Source organism: Mustela nigripes, chromosome 4 (genome assembly GCF_022355385.1).
Source record: "Mustela nigripes isolate SB6536 chromosome 4, MUSNIG.SB6536, whole genome shotgun sequence".
Classification (NCBI taxonomy): Eukaryota; Metazoa; Chordata; class Mammalia; order Carnivora; family Mustelidae; genus Mustela; species Mustela nigripes.
The window spans coordinates 102,319,464-102,347,097 of record NC_081560.1 but is presented as its reverse complement, the minus strand read 5'-3'; the positions used below and the strand labels follow the sequence as shown (position 1 = coordinate 102,347,097).

The 27,634-nt window shown below is 37.4% G+C and overlaps 1 long non-coding RNA gene across 4 annotated transcripts in view; it reads right to left on the bottom strand.

The window, feature by feature from the left end:
- The window catches only part of LOC132015146 (uncharacterized), a 112,244-nt gene extending 88,232 nt beyond the window's left edge, over positions 1-24,012 (bottom strand). For all 4 annotated transcript variants that reach the window (XR_009403560.1, XR_009403559.1, XR_009403561.1 and 1 more), the window contains exons 1-2: positions 23,865-24,012; positions 13,892-13,981 (exon numbers count right to left, since the gene is read on the bottom strand). This is a non-coding gene — a long non-coding RNA (uncharacterized LOC132015146). The remainder of the gene's footprint in view (positions 1-13,891; positions 13,982-23,864) is intronic.
- Positions 24,013-27,634: the final 3,622 nt, after the last annotated feature.

Here is a 27,634-nt window from a genome sequence, read left to right as displayed (position 1 = left end):
CCCCCCCCACACACACAGCCCCATAATGCAGCACACACACACACACAACACACACACTCACTCCAAAGCAGGTCTCTGTGGACCAACAAAGGGTCAGAAACTTTGGATATTTATTCATTAATCTTTCACCTACACATATATGTTTATATTCTTATTTTCACATCATTTTTCCAATCCATTTAGGGTTCGATCATATGCAATCAAGTGGAAAAACAAAGTAGCAAATACTGATGGACCTTTTTCTTAAGCTACCATTGCTGTTTGCAAAAGGCTCTCTCATTCCATAGAAAAATAATGGTACTAGTTTTAGCACAGAAAATGTCCCTGAAAGAGTGGTTCACTAAAGGCAAAAATCAAAATGCTGACTCAGGAGAGAATGTTTTGAGTTGTTTTTCCAGCTGCAGGAACTGATCTACAATGATTTATCTCTGTCTCTAGCCCGGTTCTCTGTGGGACCAACAGCATGCATTTTTAAGACATCTTGTAGGGGTTGGAAGAAAACCTCCTTCACTCATTCTGAAACTCTATCCAGATAATAGTAATCATGATGAACAATCATGTGTTTATTCAGAATGAATAATGAATGTATTCTCTCAACAGACTGTTGGATGTTCACAGTGTGCTAGGCCCTGAGAAGACACAGATGAAAGACAGTCATCTGCTCTCCAAGATGCAGCCAAGTGGCCCGTCAGCAGAATGATTGCTGATGTACAGCAGAGCCTCTCTGCTTGAGAACAGGGTGAGAGGGACTGGTAAAAGGAATCTTGAAGGGAGAATCAGAAATTTTCCTGCAGACACAAGCACTAGAGCTCTTGCATGGAGGCCTACAAAAGCCTGAGAAAACTGAGCAGTGGTGAGGAGCTCTACATGGCTTACGCTATGGCCAAGGTTAGATGGTAAAGACAACTCAGGCCATGCAAGGACTTCATCTGTTGGGTCAGTGGTTCTCTGGGTGTGGTTCTTAGAGTAGCAGCAGCAGCATCACTAGCAATCTTATTAGAAATGCAGAATTTAGGGCTCGGCCCCAGACCCACTGAATCAGAAACTGAAGGCAAGGCTCAGCAGTATATGTGTTAGCAGCCTCTCCAATTTATTCTGATGCCACCAGTTGAAGAATCACTGAGTTTGCAACACTGTGTACACATTAGGGGTCTGCTCTATGGTCTCCAACCTGCTCAGTCACACAGGCTTCCAAAATCAGAATAGCCCACACTTGGTTTAACACTCTGCTCTCGCCATTTTGAAATTCTTAATAATGTTTAAAAATTATTCACTTAAATTCAATTTAGTTAACATATAGTGTATTATTAGTTTCCAGGGGTAGAATTTAGTGACTCTTCAGCTGCATTTAACACCCAATGCTCATCACATCACGTGCCCTGCTCAATGCCCATCACTCAGTTACCCCATCCACCCACCCACCTTTCCTCCAGCAACCCTGTTTGTTTCCTATAGTTAAAAGTCTCTTACAGTTTGTCTCCCTCTCTGATTTTATCTTGTTTTATTTTCCCCCTCCCTTCCCCTATGATCCTCTGTTTTGTTTCTTAAATTCCACGTATGAGTAAAATCATATGATAATTGTCTTTCTCTAGCTGACTTATTTCACTGAGCACAATACCCTCTAGTTTCATCCACATCATTGCAATTGGCAAAATTTCATTTTTGATGGCTGAGTAATATTCCTTCATATATATATATATATATATATATATATATATATATATATTTCACAGAGAAAGGGAGGGAAAAATAAAATATGATGAAGCTCCTTCAGAACTTCTGTGCCCCTCTTGTCCTAAAGAAGACACACACAAAGCTTCTGCAACCCTAACCATCTGCCCAATGGCTGTAACAAAAAATTGCCACATCATTATTCATTAGGGAAATGAAAATTAAAAATCACAGTGTGATACTATTACATATCTATTAGAATGATCAAAATTAAAAAGACACCACAGCAAGTGTTGGCAGGTAGACAGATTAACAGTAAACTCTCCTCCACGTCTGGTGGGAATGTAAAATTGAACGAACCCAGGGTTCCCTTGCTAAGTATTTTCCAGTGAGAGCTGAGTGCATGCAATGCAAAGACTTGAACAGGGAGTGATATCTCATCTGAGCTGTTGGAGGCCCAAAGTTCAAATGTGGCATCCTGAAAAGGACTGTGGACCTGGGGATCCTGCCCAGGAGGACACCTGTCACAGGATGAGAGGATGAAGAAAGTCTAGGTGGAAGGGGGCATGGCAGGGCACAGATTCAAATTGCAGGGCAGACTCAGAAAGACCCTGCAGAGCAGGTACCTTCTGATGACACCGAGAAGTGCTCCTGAGGAAAATCACCAGCTTTCAACAATAGCCAGGCCCACAACATATGACAAGGAGATGCCACCCTCACTTTCCACACTGTGGTTTTTGCCAGCAATCAGCTGGTAAAGGAGATTTAACTCTTAAGTCCAATGCAAGGGTACTGAAATATCTACCTGGCTAAGCATAGTAATTATCAAATGGAAAGTCTGAGGACCTTCAATCACCTAGGCGATAACAGAGAAGTCATGGGTCCTGCCATATGGCGGGGAAAGACTTGAGACACAAAAATAAATGTGTCCTAGGATTATATCCCCAGAATAGTACCTACTTAACGAATGTACTACACTTTAAAATGCCTTACAATACAGAAAATTCTTGACTAAGTCATAGTCATCCATACGATGGGGCAGTATGAAGATAATTTCACTTATTTCATTTCACTTCCCCATTTTGAAGGCTATGGAACAGTCTAGAAAATCATTAAGATGGTATGGGGGGAAAGTACGACTCAAAATTCGACTCTGTAGTGTATGATCCCAGCTCTCTAACAATTTTTATAACTATATCAATAGGCCACCAGTTTGGGGAGTGAGCTTGAGGATTACTTTTAAGTCCTTAATCATACTTTTTTGCATTTTGAACAACTTCTACATTTAACCCACAATGTTCTTCAGGTTTTTGTTTGAAAGGGGTGATGGAAGATCTTGGTGAGTTTGGGGTTGGCCATAGTCTACTGGCTGACAGCTTAAAGAGAAGATTTACAGGGACCCCTCAATCTGCTGACTGTTTGCCCTCCACAAAGTGTTGATGAAGCCATGTTAGATAGCCAGCTGGCCTTCTGGAGTGTGAGGTCAATAGGAAATAGTGGGGCCTGGAAAATTCATGCAGTTTTGCACTTGGGTCAGAGGAGTAAGAAATGTTTTGGAAGCGTTTTCTGTGTTTATCTGAAGCCCAAATGTCTGTGATTTTTCGGGGGAATGGGAGATAGGACTTCCTGGAGGCAAGTAAATTTGGAACACGTGGTAAGTGGTGCCCAGTGGGACATCTTTTCTTGTGAAAGAATACAACATTTTTCTGAAAAATCTGGAGGGTTATAGTAGATTAAAAATACAGCATGTTTTATCATTCTGGGAGAAGAAGAGATAAAAAAAAATAGTAAAGAAATAATAATAATTTGTATCTGTAGAACATTTTGCAATTTTATGAAGTACTTTCCTTTATAAATCACAATTCAGGCCTCAAAGCAGTTAGAGCTGAGAAAACTGACATATTCAAGGGCAACCAGCTAGAAAGAGATGGTGTCACCATAACCCTGTTTGATTAGAAATGTGAGATTTTGAAGCAACAAATATCTTTTCAGGCAGGCCTAAGGAAACATTACCAAAAGTTAGCTCTTCTTTCTCTGAAAGCATTACACTAATCTCCAATGCAAAAGAGAGTTTTGTCTAAAAAAAATATGCTCCCTTACCCCCCAGAAGATTACTGTCCCTCTTGGGGTTCCTACTTCTGGAGATAAGGTCACCTGATTCAACTTTATCTCCAGAAATAAGAGGATTCCCAGTTGCATTTGAATTTGAGATAAACAATGAATATTTTTTTAACATATGTACTTTGTAACATGCAATAGTTGAAATCCTGTATTTTTGTACGTCAAACCAGAGATGCAGACTGAATTTCAGTCAGATAGTCTGAGGGAGTATTAAGCTTTGTTAGCATTTAAATTATTTCGAGCTTTGCTCTTTGCACTCATCACTGCTTTGGAAGCAAGATTTTAATCTTCATGTTATAACCTGGTGTCATATTCCCTACTGGTTTCTTCCAGTAGAGTCCTGAGTTCTAATCTTCCCTCATGAAGCACTTTTGGATACTGCCAGATGACTTCAGTACCTCTTGACCACAGACAGAAAAAAATGTAAAAATAAACTTAAAATCTTACATTAACAAAGTGCTGAGCCAAAGCAGGAGGGCTACAGTGAGGGAATTAAACAAATAATGGCTTTTTGCTTGCTGTCAATGGTAACTGGTCAGGCTACTTTCACAGCACAGACAGCCGTTAAAGAAAACCCCCTCTAACGGCTTCCCAACCATCTGGGTCAAATCCATACTCTTCACTCAAGCCCCCAACACTGACCAGCCACTGAGGAGCTGCTGGTCTTTCCCTCAAGTCCAAACAGGTGTGCGCCCCACGGCCTTTGCACTTCCTGTGTCCTCTGTGTGGGCCCATTTCCTCTTGGTTCACTTTATTCCTTCCCAGGTCACTGTTCAAATGTCACCAATCAGAGAAGCTCACCCCCCACCCCCACATTCCTCTATCCCTCCCACCTCCTTTTACTGTATTTTGTTCCTAGCTCTTATCACTACCTGCCACACTTTATACTGGTGTTACCAAGAGCCAACTCTCTCTAGAATATGAGAAGGAACATTGTCTCCTGTATTCTGGAGGTAACCCCAGGGCCTAGAGTCATGCCTGTAAGATCGGTACTTCAGAAATTCTTGACAAACTGTGGACTCCCAGCCAGAGAGCCGTAGGGCTCCAGCATACAAGCAAGGAGGGCACGGTGGAGGGAGGGGACAGGGTAGGTGGGAACTGATGTGGAACTAGATGACAAAGTCTTAGAGGCAGGAGAGCCCTGTAGACCACTTATTTGCTATGGGGGGCCTGCTTCTCACATGTGGTCAGCAGTGCTCTCCTGGGTCAGCTGCTTGTCAAGGCTGACATGTAAGGTATTCTGCCCCACCCCCTTGTGCCCACACCACAACGGGCTAAACACACACACACACACTCTACATATGCCATTGAAATAAGCCAGCCTTCCCCAACTTCCCAGGGTTAGAGGAAAAAGACCTTATTTGGGATTATGGTGGTGACGGTGTTTCCATTAGTTTTTTGTTTGTACCTCAATTCTCCTCCATCCTTCTCAGTTTTCCTGCCAAAGTACCCTTCTTCCTTTCTTACCAAGCAGTCCCCTGACCTTGGCTCCTCTTGTGGTACATTCTAAATTACAACCAAGACAGAAAAAAGCCTCCCTTGGTGCTGGGTTCTCACCCCTCTCTTTCTCAGACTCTACACCATTAACTGACCTGCATCTTGATCTCCATGTTCACGCCCTCAAACACATGGCCACCCGTGGACTCAGAACTTTCATCCCCACCAGTGCATGAAAACTTCTCTCCCTACAGTCACCAAAGAGCTCCTATCAAGAAAACCCTGAAGACAAAACCACTAGATTTCTTCAGAGCTTTCAGACAGTTTCTTGCTCCCTCCTCCTAGAGAAATGTTTCTGCACCTGCAGTTTCTGTGTCACATTCTTCCTCGTTCTACTCCTGTCTTCAATACTTGCTTAGCCTTACACAGTATTCTCCTCAACCAGTAGCCACATACAGCCACATCGGCTGTGCACTGCACAACTCTGGAGTTTGCCCTTTACCTAGACATTGATATGATCAGTGCCTAGAACTGTGCCACGTACAGACTGCAGGACTGTGCACAGAAGCTCTGTATCGACTCTGCATGTTACTACTCACAGTTCCATTTCTATGCACTGAACCTCTCACTTCTCATGCTCACACTGGACCTATTCATCTGATTCAGTAATTTTATTTTTTTTTAAGATTTTATTTATTTATTTGTCAGAGAGAGAGAGAGTGAGAGCGAGCACAGGCAGACAGAATGGAAGGCAGAGGCAGAGGGAGAAGCAGGCTCCCTGCGGAGCAAGGAGCCCGATGTGGGACTCGATCCCAGGACGCTGGGATCATGACCTGAGCCGAAGGCAGCTGCTTAACCAACTGAGCCACCCAGGCGTCCCTGATTCAGTAATTTTAAGCACTACGTATATGATGATGACTTTTAAAAAAGATATCCCCGGTCGTGATTTTGTTCTTGCGTGAGGGACCGGTATTTTTATTGGCATTCTGGGTATTTTTCTCTGGATGCCCCATGGGCAACTCAAATTCAACATTTCTAAAACTTAACTCAGCATCTCTGTCATCCATCTAACCAGATGTTCTCCTGTATACCCAATGTTGGTTAATGGGTCCATTATCCATCTGGTGACCCAAGTCAAAAGTCTAGGAGCCAACATTTAATGCTTTTTCTTCCTACTTGCTAAATTTCATGTTTCCAGAGGTCCTGCCGAATGAATGCATCCCCGCCTCTCCTTCCCCACTCTTCCAAATATGCTCTTCTCCATCACCCTGGGGCTCCTGCAGAAGGTTCCAATATCTCTCCCTCTGCAATCCATCTTCAACACCATATCCCAAAGTGTCTTAATAAAACACAAATATGACCTTGTTATTTTCCTATTCTAAAATCTTCATTACCTTGAAAAGTATATTTAATCTTTTTGAGTAGTACTCTCTTGCTGATGCTCTGGTTTCATATCGTGCCAATGACAACCTCTACCTTACTTCAGCCATACTAGGTATCACCAGTTTAGAACAAACCAGGCTACTGGTATAACTCTCTGCTTTGAGATATGTCAACCCCCATGCTGGACATTTCTTCCTCTGCCAGACCACCTGGAACATGGTTCAAAATCAAGCCGTCTGAAAACCCAACATTCTACTCACACCAAGCTAGCCACTCCTCCCCTGTGCCACTACTGAAACATGCATACAACTTTATGTGCATCTTTTTCCCACTGCATATAGTGATTTTGTGTTTACATAAGGGTCTGTGTGTGATTGAGGGCCAAGTTCATGTCTTATTCACACTTGCATCCTCTATGCCTGATCTAGCACCCAACCACAGTATGTTCTCCACGAATACATGCTGGTGAGTGAAGAAAAGCTAAATGAATCATCACTGAATATATTTTACATGATTGGAATTGGTGATAAACAGAACTGTTGAAAGAGAATTGCTTGCCTATGTTTGATCTTAGGTAGAAAACCTTTCATCATTGCATATGATGTTTGCAGTAGCTTTTTTTTTTTTTTTTTTTGAAGATAGTCTTAATCAGGTTGAGAAATTATCTTTCTAGTCATCATTTGTTGAGATTTCTTTAAAGCATGAATAAGTGTTACACTTTATCAAATACTTTTCTTCACTTTTGAAGTGATTGCCTGTTTTCTTCTCCTTGTTTTCTATTAAGATGGTGAATTATATTGACTTTCAAATATTAAAGCGATCTTGCATTCCTGAGATGGAAGTACTATTATAATCAATTTACTAATTTTGTGAAGGACTCTTGGTCTATGTTCATGAGGAATACTTCTCTACAGTTTTCTCTTTTATGACATTTTTATCTGCTTTCTGTAACAGGGTAATACTGGCTTCATAAAATAAGTTGAAAAGAACTTTTTACTCCTCTAATTTCTGAAAAAGTTTTATTAAAAGTAACTCCATTTTCTTCTTTTAAGTATTTGACAAGAGGCATTTAGGACTAGAGTTTTCTATGTGGGCAATTTAAATTATAAATTCTGTTTCTTTAATTGAGTTATTCAAGTTTTGAATATACATATATTCAAATATATATATACTGTAATATGTAGAGAGAGCTACTCCTATTTGGTAATTCATCTTTCTTATTTCTAATTCTTTTATAATAATTTAGTTTTTTTAAAGAATGTATCCTTTTCTTCTATATTGTTATATTTACTGGCATTAAGTTGTTGATATTTCCTTTTATTCTTTCATTATCTATAAATTCTGTAATGATGTCCACTCTTCCACTGATGATATGAATAATTTCTGTCTTCTCTCTTTCTTATTTGATCAGTCTAATGACAAAAAGTTGTGCTTTCTGTTAGTGTAGTATCCTATAAATATCAACGAAGTCAAGACAGTTGATAGTTGTTCAGATCTTCTGTCTTTGCTGCATCCTTGCATAATTTTTTCAATTGTTAAGAAAGGGATGTTTTAATTTCCAACTATGATTGTGGAATTGTCTATTTCTCCTATTGGATCTGTCAATTTCTGTCTTGTGTATTCTGGAACTACTAAGTGTATACACATCTACAACTGTTGGCAGCAGCAGCAGCAGCAACTTCCAGAGAGGTGTTCTCTAAGAATCATCAACTTCAGGAACTGCAGGCAGCTAATTGGAAGCAGAATTTCTGCAGTACATACATTTCCAATGATTTTTTTTATTTCTTTATCTTTCTAGATTACACTTTTTCTATTTTAAAAAAAAAAACCTAGAACAGCTTCTTCTCTCCTGAATAATACTTTGCAACTATAGCTACAAACAATACTTACAAGGTCATATTAAGTAAACACTGAATATTTGAATATTTATTTAGCAGAAAGTCTTATATACATGCTATATAGGTAGGATGGGAGGAAGTCTTAGATTAGATTAGATTAGAGGTAAGGTGTGGTGTTAGTATGAAAGCTAAATCCCCATCTTCCATAGTAGGAAGTCAAATTATAGTCTAACATTGAAAAAATCCAAAAATAACCTTATATATATATTACATACAAATATTAAAATAACCACAAGAGAAAACATTTAAAAGAACAGAAATTGTTGGGGTACCGGGGTGGCTCAGTCAGTTAAGTGTCTGCCTTCGGCTCAGGTCATGATCCCAGGGGCCTGGGATCGAGTCCCACAGGGAGTCCCACATCGGGCTCCCTGCTCAGTGGGGAGTCTGCTTCTCCCTCTCCCTCTACTGTGTGTTCCCTCTCTCTTTCTCTGTCAAATAAATAAATAAAAATTTTTTTAAAAAGAAATGAACGTGTTTATATCTGGGGAGAGGTATTCAGGGATGCAAAATGTTGGAAAAGATGGAGCAAAAGAATGTTTTTATTATTAGCACTATAGTGTTGTTTGACTCTTTAAACTATATACATGTATACTTTGACTTTAAAAATAAGGTTTAACTTAAAATTCTAACTTTAAGTGTACCTCCATCTATGTTAAGGGTTATATAAGTACTACATAATGGGATTATTCAATAGAAGAAAAATCAGAGCATGCCTGACATGTCTGGGCTTCAGAAGCCAAGATATAATTTAAATTGAACCCTAAAATATGGTAACAAGTGACAGTAGATTGTTGGTAATTGATATTACCAGGTTATATGTGTTTTCCAGGAAAGATAAACCCATGACAGCTTACAGTCCTGAATGTTTAGTGACATTTCCAGACCCAACTTTTTTGGAGCTTTTTCCAACATCTTTTTTCATTTCTGTAACATTGAGGAAATTTCTGGCCTAGAATTGTCCTGCTTCCAAGATGAACTAACACTCAATATTATGGCACATTCAGAAAATGAGAGAATAAAATGAAACTGGGCTTCCCTAAAAAAATATGAAAGTCTATTCCAATTAATTGTATCAAATAGCATGTAATTTTTCTTTGAGGATTCAGAAAGCCCTTGAATTGAATTTACCTAAAAAAATACAATGGAATACTACGCAGCCATCAAAAGAAATGAAATATTGCCATTTGCGATGACGTGGATGGAACTAGAGGGTATTATGCTGAGCGAAATAAGTCAATCGGAGAAAGACAACTATCATATGATCTCCCTGATATGAAGAGATGGAGATGCAGTGTGGGGGGTTTGGGGGTAGGAGAAGAATAAATGAAACAAGATGGGATCAGGAGGGAGACAAACCATAAGAGACTCTTAATCTCACAAAACAAACTGAGGATGGCTGGAGGAGGAGGGTAGGGAGAGTGTGTTATGGACATTGGGGAGGATATGTGCTATGGTGAGTGCAGTGAAGTGTGTAAACCTGGCGATTCACAGACTTGTACCCCTGGGGCTAATAATACATTATATAAATTAGATAATAAAAAAATTAAAACAACAACTTAGTTGTTAGAAACAACTCTAAAGAGTCAACAAATTTAGCTAGGAATGTATACTATGGGATATATAGATAAGGCAGTTTTATTATTTTCCATTATAACTTTAATTTTTTTTTTCTGGGTCCAGGTCTTCACTTGGATGAATCTTAGGTAACTTTCAATTTTATATATATTTTTTAAATATTTTATTTATTCATTTATGAGAAAGAGAGTAAGCATGAGCAGGGGAGGAGCAGAGGGAGAAGGACAAATAGACTCCATGCTGAATGCAAAGCCTGACATAGGGCTCGCTATGAAGCTTGACATGGGGCTCCATCTCACAACCCTGAGATCACAACTTGACAGAAATCAAGAGTCTAGCACCCAACCAACAGAGTCACCAGTATCTTTCAATTTTAAAAAAGTCTTATCTTAGTAATTTAAATTTTCCAGCTCCATAAATAGGAAGTGATCTTATTTTGGAGTTAAATTAAATCTTCCCTCCTTCCTCAAGCTCAGGACAATTGCAGATAAAGTCCAAAAGTCAAGAAAGCTGGCTGTTGAGATACTCACTGTTTCCTAGTATACATTTTCTACACCATGTCATGTATTTTCTGCCCAACTGTTAAGCTCAATTATGGCCTCTCCAGCTTTGGAGCAGAGGAAGAAAGGAAAAGAGAGGAAAAGGAAGTTTTTACTTAACTATCACAGTGGCTATTTATTTCCTATTGTCTTGTCTTTGCAGGTGCCTAAACCAGGCTTTACATGGGTTTACATGGGGCTTTCCATGGAAATCCTTAATCAGCTATTTCTGAGATGTGGGTATATTTTCCCCAGTTAGTCACATATATCTCCTTCTTTAGCCAAAATGGAACTTCTTTCTGCTAAGTTCTCTTTTTCTCCTAGCAGACAAGTCAACTTTCATGAGTTGTTCCTCATGAAAATCTTTAGAAAGCCCACACTGACTCTCCATTACAGTCATCCCATAACTGGGAAACACTTTCCCAGTCACTCTGAGTTCAGATTACCCACAGAAGCCATTAAACTGACTTGTTGGCTCATATCTCAACATATAGATTGTCCATGAGGATGTGAGCAAAAATTCACTGTATCTGTAATGGAACATGGAACTCATAATCTTTCATTTTCAACTGTTTTATACCCTTGATATGGTGGATATGTAAGAGACACAAGATCATATGAAGATTGCCCCCTTGGTAAGTCCTTTGTGGTGCTGTGTGTTCACGTGGAATTGTGCCACCCACATTCCCCTTCAAGATGGAACATACTTCTCCAGTTTCTGGGAGTTTTGTAGGTCCACAGCCCCTTCAGGAATAATTCAGCAACAGAAAACTGTCTCACCCCTGGTCACACTTTTCTGTGGACAGCCAACATCCAATGACTAATTGAGACAGAGGTATCAAGGAGACCAATTTGACATAACATAGACAACTTTGATAGCCCATTTCAATTCCCCATGAGGCTAGCTGAGGTTGTTAGGCCTGCATCAGAGCTCAGCTTCTTCCTGTGCCCAATCCTGCTTTTTCCTTCTATCTTTTATAGACATTGATGTTAAGGGCACTTCTTAACAATATCCTGAACATGACTAACCTCTAGGTCAAAGTTAACTTCCTGGAGAACAAAAACAATAACAATAGCATTACATATCAATGAGCTGTGGCATTTATTGAATCTTGGTGCTCAAGCCAAAATTTGTATATTTATATTTTGAAACACCATTTAAAGCAAAAAACAGTAAATATACTAATAGCTTTATGCTGAAATGGATTATTGAGAGATAATAAGGACAATTTAACCTGGTTGTAATTTGTTATACAGAGTATAAAACACTATATTTTAGTGATTTAAACATAGGACTCAAAAACTTAAATTTCTTTGAATTACTCATCCCTTTTTTTGTACTATTTGTATACTCTGTCTGTGTATTGCATGTATTACACTCTGATAAGGGTGGACTTATTAAAGGCAAGGACTATCTCTTTTCATATTTGTATTCCTGGCATCTAGATGAGAAGTAAAGCAACATAAATCAGAATTAGAAGTACTTAAAATTCAGAAACAGAATTCAGGATAGAAAAGGATCATACCATAATTGAAAACATACAGACCATTCCTCAAGAGAAGTAAAGAGTAGGGAGAAAAAATTAAAAATTAAAAATAAAAATAAAAAGAACAACAGGATTTTTTAAGTGACAAATATTAAAGGCACAGAAGAATCAGCACACAGATAATATGTGTCTCTGAAGAAGAAAACCAAATCAAGAGAAAAGAGCAAACAACAAAATGTCTAAATCAAGAAAACTCTTCTGAACTTAAGTTATTTGAAACTACATACAAAAGAGCAGATCACTGAGACTACTAAGAATACTGACCCAGAATGCCCAAAACCAAGAAAGTCTAGTAAAATAACTGTACTTTTAAAAGAACAAAAAATCTTTTGGACAGGTAGGCCACAAAGCAAGGGCCTAATAAATGAAGAATTAGATTATTATCAGATTTTTTCAAAAGTAATATTTTATGACAGAGAAAATTGAGTAATATACTTAGAATAGTCGAGAAGAAAAAAACATGAGTCAAGGATCTCCCAAAACCTCACTTTCAAGTTTAAAGGGCACATGTAAACTTTTATCAAAATATAAGTACTCAAGGAAAATGTTCCCAAGATCCCTTTGAGAAATCCACTGAGTATAAGTTTCAGAAGACCAAATACTAGAAAGACATTGACATGAGGATTGGTGGGAACATTAAATATACAGTTTCTTGTAGAAGTAATTCTAAGTTTACCTTTGACACATGCTCACACAGAGAATAAAAGCTTTTTAGTCCTTTCTATCAAAGAGGCCACAATACACTGACCAACCAAAAAGCAGTGATTCTTCATAGAATTCACATTTTGTCTTAGAATAACAGTTCCCACTAAAAGAAAGCAGAACTTTTTGGCTGATTCCATGTTAGGGAAGGAAATGTACAAGACAGTCCTCAAACATCTTGTCATACCAGACAGTGAACAAGTTATTAAAGATCATTAGGGTCATTAAACATACTTAGAAATCAGCTTGAAGAGGTTCTCCCAAGCAAAACATGGAAATATTTCAAAAAGGACAATTACGGATGGTTGAAATGGAGAATATGATTAAATCTGTAAGCTTATCATAATATTATTACAATAATAAGATAATCAAAGTAGTTTCCTTAGAAGAAGATAAGGAATAAATTCAATATTTTAAAAATTTGTAAATTTTTTACAAATTATTTTATTTATTTACAAATTTTTAAAAATTTGTAAATAAATAAAAACAAAGGGGAAAAAACCTAGCATTTATCCTTTCTTCTCCCTAAGAATTATATCAGAGTAGCAAAATAGTAGATGCAGTAGTATACTCTTTATAGAGCATACTCTATATAGAGTTAGAGTAGTTTACTCTTTATAGAGCATATATATTCTTTTTCTTTTAAATTCTTTAAATTCAATTTAGTTAAATATGGTGTATCATTAGTTTCAGAGGTAGAGTTCAGTTACATATAAACCCAGTGTTCATTACCTCAAGCACCCCCTTTAATGCCCCTCATCCCCCAACCACCTCCCCTCCAGCAACCCTGTTTGTTTCCTAGAGTTCAATATCTCTTATTGCCTACCTCTCTATTTTCATCTTATTTATAAAGCTATTCAAATAATAACAAATAGTGATAGAATTAGAATATCACCATTTTGTACTATCCAGTGAATTAATGAAGTTAGGCACTGAACACCAATAGTTACTAACGTCAGAAAAAGAGAAACAACAACATATTCTGTGCCTCATGGTGAAAATACACAATAATACCTACTGTGTTGCCAAAGGGATCAAGCTTGAAGATGATCAAGACTCTGGATCCAATTTCCAATTTAGGAGAAATAGAACAGAGGAGCCTTTTAACCTGCATCAAGAGAATACAATTAGTGAATACAATCAGTGACAAACTCTTCTATTAAATACTCTCATGGTTCAAGAGACAAATTGTAAGGAAAATAAAGGGATAGAGGAGTGACTTGGGATTAAAAGAAGACTTAAAGACATATCCATTTATTTAATGCAATGCTGTGTGGTAATTCCCAGGGTTGCATATGAGTGTAATGTAACTATGAGGAAAAGTAAGGAAGTGATTAATGTAAAGGCAGGATAATAGTTAGTTACTGTGGGTAGAAGGATGTAATTTCCAACCACACATGAAGGGACTTCCATGTGATTAGTAAAGTTTTATTCCCTTACTGAGTGGTAGTTGCAAGAGCATTTGCTTTTTCACTACTTATGATATACGTTTACTTTATATGGTTTTTTAGGTCTGTGTTTTTTTCTACAAAAAAAGTTGTGTTTTTTTTTTTTAATGAAATTTGTCAGAAAAATTAGGGAAGTTACTGTGGGTGATGAGTCCTCAAAAACGTTCTATAAAGCAATAATACCCAACAGTATGCTACTGACACCCAGATAGACATACAGATCAATGGAATAGAGTTGAGAGTGCCAAATCATTAAATGGGGAAAGAGTAGTCTTTTCAACAAAATATGCTCAAACAACTAGAAAGTATGAATTTGAATGGTTACTTTACACCATGTACAAAAATTAACTTAAAATAGATCAAAGACCAAAACATAAAAACTCAAACTATAAAACTCTTAAAAGAAAACAGAGGGGCAAATAAATCTCCAACACCTCAGACATGGCAAAAGATTCTTAGATACATCAAAACCATGAACAACAAAAGGAAAACTATACAATTTGGACTACATCAAAACTAAAAATCTTTGTACTTCAAAGGACACAACCAAGAAAGTGAAAAGATAATGCAAAGAATGGGGAAAAATATTCATGAATTATATATCTGCTAAGGAAATTACATATAGAATATGTATCTGATATCTGATAAGGATATGTATCTGATATCTGATAAGGAAATTACATATGGAATATGTAAAGAATCTTGCACTCAATAATAAAAAGACAAATAACCCATTCAAAAAAATAAAAAGATTCTGGATAGATGTTCAGGGAAATAGTACAAATGGCCAATAGATACATAAAAGGTGTTCTATGTTATTAGTTATCAGACAAATGTAAGTCAAAAACACAGTGAAATACCAGTCCAATTGCAGTAGAGATGACTAGAATCAAGAACCAGATTAGAACAAATGTTAAGGAGGGTATGGAGAAATTGAGATACTTATGCCCTGCTGATAGGAATGTAAAATGGTGTACCTGTTTTGGAAAACAGTCTAGAAATTCCTCAAATAATTAAACATAAAGTTGGCGTATAATTCACACACTCTATTCCCAGGTATATGCCCAAGAGAAATAAAAATACACAAAAAAAATTTTACATCAATGTGTATTGCAGCATTATTCATAATAATCAAATGTGGAAAAAAATTAAAATGTCCATCAACTGATGTATAGATGAGCAATGTATAGTATACCCATACAATGGAACATTATTCAGTCTTAAAAAGAAATGAAATATGAATACATTCTACAACATGAGTTAACCTTGAAAACATGCAAAAGGGAAGAAGCCAGTCACAAAAGACTACATATTATATGACTCTATTATATGAAATGTTCAGAATAGAGAAATACAGAGAGATGCAAAGCAGATTAGTGGTTGCTCAGGGCTGGAGGAGGTGGAAAGCAGTGGACTGATATAACTGGTATGGAGTTTCTTTTTCAGGTGATGAAAATGTCCTAAAATTGATTGTGCTGATGATTGCACACATTTGTCAATAAATTTAAACCATGTACTTATGTACTTTAAATGGATGAATTGCATGGTATGAGAATTATATCTTGAGAAAGCTGTTAAAAAGACAGAATGATTTTTTTTTCAACTAATGCTCATTCTGAGATACAAAAAGTGGCCAAAAAAAAAAAAAAAAAAAAAGAGATATCCAAGGAATGATATGACACATAGTTTAAACTAGTCTAATTAGTATTCTCAAAAAGTGAAAATTTATTTATCCATGAAATAAGTATAAGACATTAAGAGGCTGAAACAATTTAAGAGATAAGGTGTGGTGTGAAATAAAGTAAACCCACTAAAAATAATCACTAAATCAGGAGAAAACAAAGGACACAGAGAAGAAATCTAGCAAGTCCAACATTCTCCTGATAAATGTTTCTGAAAGAGTCAAAGAATGGAGAGAAATGAAACTATCAAATAATAAGAGAAGAGAATTCTTCAGAGGTAAAGATCTTTAGATTGAAAGACCTAAGTGCTCAAGACAGTAAATGAATAGAGGTGCTAACCTAGACACATGGTGCGAAATCTCAGAACAACTGAAGAGAAAGAAGAGGATATATAAACTTCCCTAGAGTTTAAAAAATAAAACCTCATCCACCAAGGAACAAATGTTAGGCTTCTCAGCAGCACACTGAGTGTCAACAGATGATGGATCAATGCCTTCCACAAGTCATCCTCAGCCTTCAAGACAGTCAATCAAGTATGAGTAAAGAATAGACCATGTAGTGGTTACTGGGTTTGTCAGATTTGGACTGCCCAGCACTCGACTTTCTTCCAAATAGGATTTCAGTATCCCTACAGAACTTTACCTTTCTCCTGTTACATATAATCTTAATAGGAGGAAATTCCTGACTTCTATCCCTCACTACTTACTCACTGTTACTAATGTCTAGGGGCTCCTCTAAAGAAGACATATAAATGGCCAAGAGACACATGAAAAGATGCTCAACATCACTCATCATCAGGGAAATGCAAATCAAAACCACAATGACATAATACCTGCTATTGTTAAGATGGCTATTGTTAAAAAAACTAAAGATAACAAATGTTAACAAAGATCTGGAGAAATTAGAGCCCTTGTACTCCTTGGTGAGAATGCAAGATGGCACAGGATCATGGAAAACAATAAGAAGGTTTCTCAAAAATTAAAAATAGAACTACCCTGTGATCCAGCAATCCCACTTCTGGGTGTCTATGCAGAATTGAAATCAGGAGCTCAAAGAGATATTTGCATTCCTATGTTCATTGCAACTTATTCATAATAACTAACATGTGGAAACACCTAAGTGTCTATCACTGAATGAATAGAAAAAGAAACTGTGGTTTATATATACAATTGAATACCATGCAGCATTAAAAAGAGAAATTCTGCCATATGTGATAATATGGGTAATCCCTAAGGACATTAAAGTAAATGAATAGGCCAGTGACAGAGGACAAACACTGCTTCGTACCATTTATATGAAATGTTCAGGAAATCATTTGCAAAAATCCATCTATCAAAAACACTTCACAAATATTATTACTTCTGAACAGCCATCCAAGAGTAAGTCTATCTCCTGATGTTGGATTCAGATTACAGACTAAATGTTGAGAAAGTATTATAGTAACAAATGAATGGAATTTTTATTTTTAGAATACCCTGTAAATATATCACCTATTTCTACATCTTTTGATGATCTGCAACACTATAACCATAAAATGAAGATAAATGATAACATAAGTAATGGAGATAAATTGGCTAATTTGTATTTATGCTACAAATTATACTTTATTATGTATTCTATTGATAAGTAAATTTTTAACTAATGAAAATACTTTGTTGTTTTTTATGCATATACTATAGGATATAACATCATTATATTTAAAAATTAAACAGAAGATATTTTGGGGTTAAGAAAAAAATCTGAGGGATAATCCTTCCTGTAATTGCCACATGGTATATGATATAGAATAGGTCCATGGTCTAGTCAACTAAAATGACTCCTCATTGAATCATGGACACAAAGACTAAGCAAACTCTTGGAGCTCATTTTCTTCCCAGTCGTGTCAGGAACAGTAAATATCAATGGGATCCTACCCAAGTTGTTCCTCCTAGGGAGACAGTTGCTATGTTCCCTGATTCCTGCTTTCTTGTTTTACTCCTAGACAGTCATAAATTCTCTGAGATCCCAATAGATTTATTCTTTTATTTTTAAGATACAAAAAGTAAGTTTCTGTTGTCTACAAGAATGAACTATAAGTGATATTAAGGTCTTTCAAAGTTCCCCTCAAGAATTTAACAGAAGGTGGCCAGTGCCTGGGTGGCTCATTTGGCTCAGGGCATGATCCCAGGGTTGTGGGATCGAGTCCCACATTAAGGTCCCTGCTCAGTGAGAGTTTGCTTCTCCCTCTACCTCTCCCTCCGCCTTGTGCTCTCTTTCTCGCTCGCTCTCTCTCTCTCTCAAATAAATAAATAAACAAATTCTTTGTAAAAAAGAATTTAACAGAAGATGCATAAGAATAAAAAAAAAGAGAAAAACAAGACAAAAAGAGGAAAATATACATCACTCTTTAGGAAAGAGTGGATCTGTTCCAGAATATAAATTATATAGAAAAAAAAAAAAAAAACTAGAAATCCTGATTGAAGAAGGTGATGTAAAAAGATCCTGAACTCACCTCTTCCCATAGAAACACCTAGTCTACAACTATACCCAGAGTCATTTCTTCTGAAAAAAAAATAATAATAATCCAAAAACTAGCTAAGTGACTCCTACACAATAAGTGAACAAAAAATCCTCATATGAAATAGGTAAGAGAAGCCAAGGCACAATTTTGCCATAAACCCCACCCCCAGTGCAACAACCCACAATTTGGAGGGAACTCAGAATTCCAGTTTCTTCCTAAGCAGGGGAGTTTGAAACCCACATCTGACATCTCACATTCTAAGACCTGCTCCTGAGAGACAAAACTGTAAGCATCTGGCTTTGAAAGCCAACAAGGCTTATATCCAAGAGACCCACAAGGGGGTCTGTTCCTAGAGGGCTCATATGGACTCACTCACCCTGTGGCCCAGTACAGAGGCAGCCAATTGAAAATAACCCCAGTCTTTCTGTGAAAGAGACTTGCTAGCTTATCTTAAATCTTTGGCCTGATGGCCAGACATCTAATTTAACACACAGCTGAGGGACTCCTGAAATACTCTCTGAAAACAGAGGCCAGCAGGCATTACCTTGGTGTTCTCTCTCTACTTCACTCCAGGTCCTATATCACCTAGGTTGTGTAAAAGTTTGGCACCCAGTTTTTGCAGCTACCACCCCTGACCTCCTGGCTTTGGTGGTCAGCAGGCTTACATTTGTGGGTCTCATAAGACTTAACAAATGGAAAAAGCATTCTTAACTGCCTACACCCCAGGGAACAGTGGAAAGACAGCAGACTGAAACTCCCCGTCTTTCTGTGAAAGAGGCTTATTAGTTTTTATTCACAGTTGCAACCTGAGAGGCAGCTTCTGATTGAATACACAACTAAAGGCACATGGTAAGCTTCTCCACAGAGACCTCAGAGAGTAGATGCTATCATTGTCATCCCCCTCTACGTCACTTCTTAAAAAGGAGTTTGTGCATATATCTGGTACTCTGGTTTTTGTATTTGTTGCCCAGGGATGCTTCTTGACTTCCTTTCTGGCCCTAGTGTCCAATGGGGTTATTATATTCCTGGGTGCTATAGGACTGTAACAAATAGAGAAACAGATCTTAACTGGCTACCCTGCACTTTGGCACAGCCCAGAGAGAGTGGACTGAAACATACCCCTAGTCTTTCTGTGGAAGGTGCTTATTAGTTTTTCTGCCCAGCTGTGGGCCAAAGACAGAATTCTAATTAAACACACATTTAGGGGCTGACTACAATTCTCTGCAGAGACCAGGGAGGCCAGAAGGTGTTGCCTCCACATTCTCCTTCTGTCCCATCTCTGGTCCCCCAGTGTTTCTGAGAAAGGAGCTTGAATACATGCTTGATACCCCAGAGGACACATCCCTTGGTAGCCTGGCTCTGGTTGTCTTGTGGAGTTTCTGTTGATGGGCTGTTTGAGACAGTAGTAAACAAAGAAGCAGTTCTCAACTGGCTGTCACCCCAGGGCTCAGGACAAAAAGAACCTCCCCAAAAGAGGTACATTTGCAAACCTTAAAAGCTGCTGCCTGAAGGCATGGCTTCAAATCAGTCTGAATCTAGGAGCTAACTGAGACCCTCCTTTTTGAGAAAAGACAGGTCTTAGACACCCTCAACTACGAGGAGCCACTAAGAATAAAGTAGACTGTTTGGATAGTCACAAAAGTTTAAGAGATAAACAAGAGCTGAAGCAGGGTTAAAAAATAAGTTTCATCTTCTACAAAGGCCAGTCCTGCAAGACTGTGAGAAGTGGCTATTTTATGCAATGCATAGAAACCATTACCAAGAATCAAGTTAAATAAAGAAAGAGAAATACATTCTTAAAGAAAGAACAAGTTAAAACTACAGAAAAAAAAGGCTTTAATGAAACAGAAATGAGAGACTTATAAAGAGTGCAAAATAACAGCCATAGAGATGTTCACCAAGCACAGGAGAACAATACATGAAGAAAGTGAGAATTTTGATAAATAAAAAATATAAGAAAGTACCAAACAGTCACAAAGCTGAACAGTACAATAACTGAACTGAAAAAACAAAAAACAAAAAACCAGAATGTCGGGACGCCTGAGTGGCTCAGTTGGTTAAGCAGCTGCCTTCAGCTCAGGTCATGATCCCAGCATCCTGGGATCGAGTCCCACATCGGGCTCCTTGCTCAGCAGGGAGCCTGCTTCTCCCTCTGCCTCTGCCTGCCATTCTGTCTGCCTGTGCTCGCTCTCTCCCCATCTCTCTCTCTGATAAATAAATAAAATCTTTGGAAAAAAAAAAAACAAACCAGAATGTCTCAAAGCATACTAAATGAAACAGAAGAAAGAATAAGTGAACTCAAAGAGAGGACAGTAGAACTTATCCAATAAGAATAGCAAAAAGAAAAAAATAATAAAAAGGAGTGAAGAGATCTAAAGGGAATTATGGAACAAGCAGACCAACATTCACATTATAGGGGTCCCAGAAAGAGAAGAGAGAAAGAAAGGGACATAAAACTTATTTGAAAAACTAATGGCTAAAAACCTCCATAACCTGAAAAAGGAAAAAACATATAGATCCATACAGAAGCCCAGAGAGTTCCAAATAAGAGAAACCCAGAGAGCTCCACGCCAAGATACATTATAATTAAAATGTTAAACTTTAAAGACAAGAAGAGAACGTTAAAGGCAGGGAGAGAGGTTTAAAAATAATGTGTTATGTACAAAGAAACCCCCATAAAATTGTCAGCATATTTGTCAGTAAAAACTTTTCAGGCCAAAAGAGAGAAACATGGTATAGTCAAAGTGTTCAAAGAAAAAAAACTGCCAACCAAGAATACTCTAACCAACAAAACTGCCATCCAGAATTGAAACAGAGCTAAAAAAAAAAAAAAAAGAAAAAGAAAAGAAAAGAAAATTTCCAGACAAACAAAAGCTAAAGGTGTTCATCATCATCACTAGACAGCTCTTACAAGAAATGTTAAAGGCGCTCTTTAACTTGAAACAAAAGGACATTGACTAGTACTAGGAAAACATGAAAGTATAAATCTCACTGGTAATATATATTTATGAATTATGTAGATCTATGAATACTCTAATGTAAAGGTGATGATTTAATCAGTTACAAAGTTAGCAGAAAGATTAAAAGACAAAATTAGTAAAAACATAATACTGTAACTACCTAATATATATGATAAAAACATATAAATTGTGACATCAAAAACATAAAATATAATAGAGGGGATTAAAATGTAGTTTTAGAATGCATTCAAGCCTAAATTGTTATCAACTTAAGATAAACTGCCATAAATATAAGTTGCTTTGTATAAGCCTCATGGTAATCACAAAGCGAAAACCTATAATAGATACACAAAAGATAAAGAGAAAGTAATCTAAGCATGCCACTTCCGAAAATCATCAAATCACAAAGGAAGGGAGCAAGAAAAGAAGAATCCTTTCTTCAAAGGAATTACAAAATGGCCCCCCCCAAAAATTAACAAAATTTCAGTAAGTACATACTTTTCAATAATTACTTTACATATAAATGGATTAAATTCTCCAGTCAAAATACATAAAATGGCTGAATAAATGAAAAAACAGGAGCCAATTAAAGCTACCTGCAAGAGACTCATTTCAGAGGTAAGGATACACACAGACTGAAAGTGAAGGGATTGAAAAAAATATTTTATGTAAATGACAAGAAAGCTGGAGTATCTACACTTAACATCAGACAAAACAGATTCTAAGACAAAGACTATAGTAAAAGAAAAAGTAGGTCATTATATAAAAATGAAGTGGTCAATCCATAAGAGATATAACAATTATAAATATTTATGCATCTCACCTAAGAACACCTAAGAAGCAAACATTAATAGATCTAAAAGGAGAAATAAACAAGAATACAATAATTGTAGGGAACTTAATACCCCCCTTTCATCAATAGATATATCATCCAAACAGAAAATCATTAAGAAATATTGGCCTTAAATGACACATTAGACCAGATGGATTTAGACATTTATAAGACATTCCATTCAAAAGACACAAAATATACATTCTTCTCAAGCAGACACAAAACATTCTTGAAGATAGATTATATGTTAGGCCAGAAAAAAAGTTTCAATAAATTTAAGAAAACTGACATCATATCAAACATCTTTTCTGACCACATAGGTATGAAACTAGAGATCAATTACAAGGAGACAAATGGAAAATTCACAAGTATGTGCAAGTTAAACAACATGCTACTGAACAACCCATTAGTCAAATAAAAACAGAAATTAAAAAAAAACACCTTTAGACAAATGAAAATGAAAATGCAGCATGGCAAAATTTATGGGATGTAGCAAAAGCAGTTCTGAGAGGGAATTGCATCATGATAAATGTCTATGTTAAGAAACAAAAAACATCTCAAATGAACAATATAACTTTACACCTTAGGGGACTAGAAAAAAGAAGAACAAACTAAGCCCAAAGTTAATAGAAAGAAGAAAATTTAAAAAAAAAAAAAAAACCCAGAATGGAAATAAATGAAATAGAGACAGAAAAGATCAATGAAACTAAGAGGTGTGTGTGTGTGTGTGTGTTTAAGATAAACAAAACATGCATACTTTAGCTAGAGTCTCCCAGAAAAAAATAGAGGACTCAAATAAAATCAGAAAGGAAAGAGGAAACATTACAAATGATACCACAGAAATACATGGGATTGTAAGAGATTCCTATGAACAATTATACACCAAAAATTTGGACAACCTAGAAAAAACGAATAATTCCTAGAAAGGTATAACCTACCAAGACTAAATCATGAAGAAACACAACATTTGAACAGATTACTAATAAGGAGACTGAACCAGTAAGAAAGAATCTCCTAACAAACAAAAGTCCAGGACCAAATAGATTCCATGGAATATCTACCAAACATTTAATGAAAAATAAATAATTCTTCTCAAACTCTTCCAAAAAATAGGAGGGACTCCAAAACACATGAAAACTACAAGCCGATATCCCTGATGAACATACACACAAAAATAAATAAATAAAATATTTTTTCTTTTTTTAAAATTTATTTTCAGCATAACAGTATTCATTATTTTTGCACCACACCCAGTGCTCCATGCAATCCATGCCCTCTATAATACCCACCACCTGGTACCCCGACCTCCCGCCCCCCGCCCCTTCAAAATCCTCAGATTGTTTTTCAGAGTCCATAGTCTCTCATGGTTCACTTCCCCTTCCAATTTCCCCCAACTCCCTTCTCCTCTCTAACTCCCTATGTCCTCCATGCTAAAATATTTTTTTTTTTTAATTAGGATTCGGTTTGGTAATTACTCCACACCCTGCCCTTGCCTGAAGATTTTGAATTATGCCTCCCGAGAAAGAGTGTCATTACTGAGTAACTCATCCCCCAGGAGCTCACTCTAACCTCAGAAATGGGTCCTGGAGGCAGAAAGGTGCCAGAAATCGCTTGGTCGGGTGAGGCCGATTTTGCAAGGTGGCAGCAACGGTGAATAATGACTTGGGTGCGATTTTCCAAAGTCCGGACACATGTTTCAAACACCCTTCCTAATGCCTGAAATGCAGAATTTAAGCTCCACTCTTTTTGGCCTAAAGCCATGTATCCCTCTTAAGCAGGTTTTTATATTTTAAGTAGTGAATCCTTCATACCTACCAAATGAAATCTCAAAGTTTGGGGCACAAAAAAAAAAAAAAGCTCAAGTGTTTGTCAAAATTAAGAACCTGACCCAAGTGTTAGCTGAGGCAGAGATGTCTCAATTTCTTAAGTACCCTTGATGAATCTGTTACGGGCCTATAGCTAAAAATAGTTTAGTTTAGTCCCTTAGAGCAAAGGACAAAACTATGAGACTCTTAAGAGAGAGAAGAGGGAGGGGGGACAAGGGAAGGAATGAGCCTTAAGATATTGGGCATCTAATGTAAAGAGGAGTTGGGGGAGGGGTGACAACAGCAAGTGGGAGATTTCTGGAAAGGAGGGTCTTAAAATGGCCAACCAGAGCCCTGGGTCATCTTACAGTCTTGCTGAGCAGGAACATGGTGTTCTGTTAATGACAACTAGTGGTGGCACTTCTTTCCCGTGAGTCAGCCAGTGAGCTAAGTTCCCAATCACTGAACCGTGTGAGGAGCGATGAACCCTGCCATCTCACAAATAGAAAACAAGGTGGGCATCTTACCCGGGACTAAGTAGCTTTGCTCTGGGAAAAGCCTGTGCCTTCTAAATGCCCTTCATGCGAGCTACTGAAATGACCAGAAATGGAGTGGTTATAATTTTTTCCACTACTTTTGCCACCAAACTATTTCTGAACAGCAAATCAGATTTTAAAGCCCAAAGCAATACCCTATGGGTGGAAGACCCCCTCCTGGATCATCTCAAATCCTCTCCCTTCAAAGATGATGAATCTGAAGCCCTCATCTGGGGGCGCCTGTGTGGCTCAGTGGGTTAAGCCTTTGCCTTGGGTTTAGGTCATGATCTCAGGATCCTGGGATCGAGCCGCACATCCGTCTCTCTGTTCTGCAGGGAGCCTGCTTCCCCCTCTCTCTCTGCCTGCCTCTCTGCCTACTTGTGATCTCTCTCCCTGTCTCTATCAAATAAATAAATAAGTAAATCTTTAAAAAAGAAAAAGAAAATGAAGCCCTCGTCTGATGCACCAGCCCACCCCACCTCTTATGAAGGCTGGACCAAGAGCCAGTCCTGATTCTAGAAAAGAAACCAAAATGCACATGCATTAAAGACATGAGCTCCTACAATTTCAGTGAGGAACTAGGTACAAGTGTGTCTATAATTACAGTAATTCATATAACTGAACAATATTCATATATTGACATTTTCATTATATTGTTCAGTTTTTTCACTGAGCACATTTGCTAATTTGGGTAATGAAAACCAGCTCTATAGTTAGAAGTTTACAGAATCTATAAAATAGATATGGGTCAATTATAATAAAACAATTCTATTGTAAGCCAAAGGATCAAATGGATCAAATCGGACTCTGAATTTTTCATGAGTAATATATTGATTTATCCCCATCCTCCAGACTTAAGTTTTCAAAGTAGAAGGCCTTGCTTTGCATGAGTAGATTAGGAAATAATCTGAAAAGCACTTGCAGCCAGCACTGAAGAGTCTGTTGTGAAATATACTCGCTTCCTAATTGCTATTAAGAGTTGCTTCACTGTTTTGATCTTTGAATGGTGAAACGCGTTCAGATATTTCTAAAAGAAGAGCACAGAATATGAAATGCAAAAGTGTTGAAATACTTTACGGATCAAAATATTCCATATGATTTTTCTCTTTCGTATCGAAACCTTGGACTCCTAAATTAGAGAATGTTTGTCTTGTCCTTTGCTAAATTCATCTGCCTTCCTGTTGGTTACCCTGAGAAACTTTTTGCTGATATTTCAGTGACTTTGCATTTGAAGTTTCGTCGGGGACTGGTAGGGGGTTGGGGTATAAAGTTTTCAAGAAGAGAGCCTGAGAGAGAGAGGATTATTCAGAGGTTGATTTTGGTATTTAAAAATCAATATTCAAGTTGTTAAAGTCACCAACTCAAAACATTTAGGTCTTCCTTCAAATTTCAAGTTCAACCTATGCATCTTATTCACTATGTAGGTCTCAGAAGTTTTAACAATCACCTTTTTTTAAATTATAGAAGTGTAATTGACATAGAATGCTGTTAGTTTCAGGTGTACAAAAATTATTGAATGGATTCAACCATTCTATACATTACTCACTGTTCACCACATTAATAGTCACCGTCTGTCACCACAAAACACTGTTTCAATATTATTGACTATATTCCCTATGCTGTGCTCTTCATCTCCATGACTTATTTATTTTATAAGAAGCTTGTAATCTTCATACCCTTTATCTGTTTCACCCATCCCCACCCATACACCTGCTTTCTGGCAACTACCAGTTTGCTCTCTGTATTAAAGAGTCTGATTTTTTTGTTTGCTTGTTCATTTGTTTTGTTTTTTAGATTCCACATACAATAAGTACAGCCATATAGCATTTGTCTTTCTCAGTCTCACTTATTTCACTTAGCATAATACCCTCTAGGTCCATCCACGTTTTACAAGATGCCAAGATCGCATTATTTTTTATGGCTGAGTAATATTCCATTGTGGGTGTGTGTGTGTGTTATCACATCTTTGCCCATTTGTCTCCTGATGGACAGTTAGGTTGCCTCCTTCTCTTGATGATTATAAATAATGCTGCAATAACATAAAGGTGTATATACCTTTTTTATTGTCTTCTCATTTTCTTTTTTTTTTTAAGATTTTATTTATTTATCAGAGAGAGAGAGGGAGAGAGAGCAAGCACAGACAGACAGAATGGCAGGCAGAGGCAGAGGAAGAAGCAGGCTCCCTGCCGAGCAAGGAGCCCGATGTGGGACTCAATCCCAGGACGCTGGGATCATGACCTGAGCCGAAGGCAGCTGCTTAACCAACTGAGCCACCCAGGTGTCCCAAGTCTTCTCATTTTCTTTTGGTAAATACCCAGTAGTGGGGTTACTGGGTCATATGTTATTTATATTTTTAATTTTTTTAGGTGCCTCCACACTGTTTTTCACAGTATTTGTACCACTTCACATTCCCACAAACAGCACGTGAGAGTTCCCTTTTCTCCACATCCTCACCAACACTTCAACAATCACTTTTAAGGGGTCTTTGGTTCATATTTGCTTTTAGTTACAAACTTAATTTTTAAACTTCAAATATGTGCATCGGCATTTATGAATTTTAGACAAGTGAGTCCCTTTTAAATCAATTATCTCATTGAACAAACAACACTTCCCTTTTTAAATATTTTTTATTATGTTTAATCAGCCAACATCCTTAGTTCCTGATGTAGTGTTCAATGATTCATTGGTTGTGTACAAAACCAGTGCTCATTGCATCCTGTGCTCTCTTTAATACCCATCACCCAGTTACCCCACCCTCCCACTCTCCTCCCTTCTGTAATCCTCAGTTAGGTTCCTGGAGAGCAACAAAGACCAGAAATTAAGAGACAATCTATAGGGGGGGAGGAGTCAAGATGGCGGAGAAGTAGCAGGCTGAGACTACTTCAGCTAGCCGGAGATCAGCTACGTAGCTTATCTAAAGATTGCAAACACCTGAAAATCCATCCGCAGATCGAAGAGAAGAAGAACAGCAATTCTGGAAACAGAAAAACAACCACTT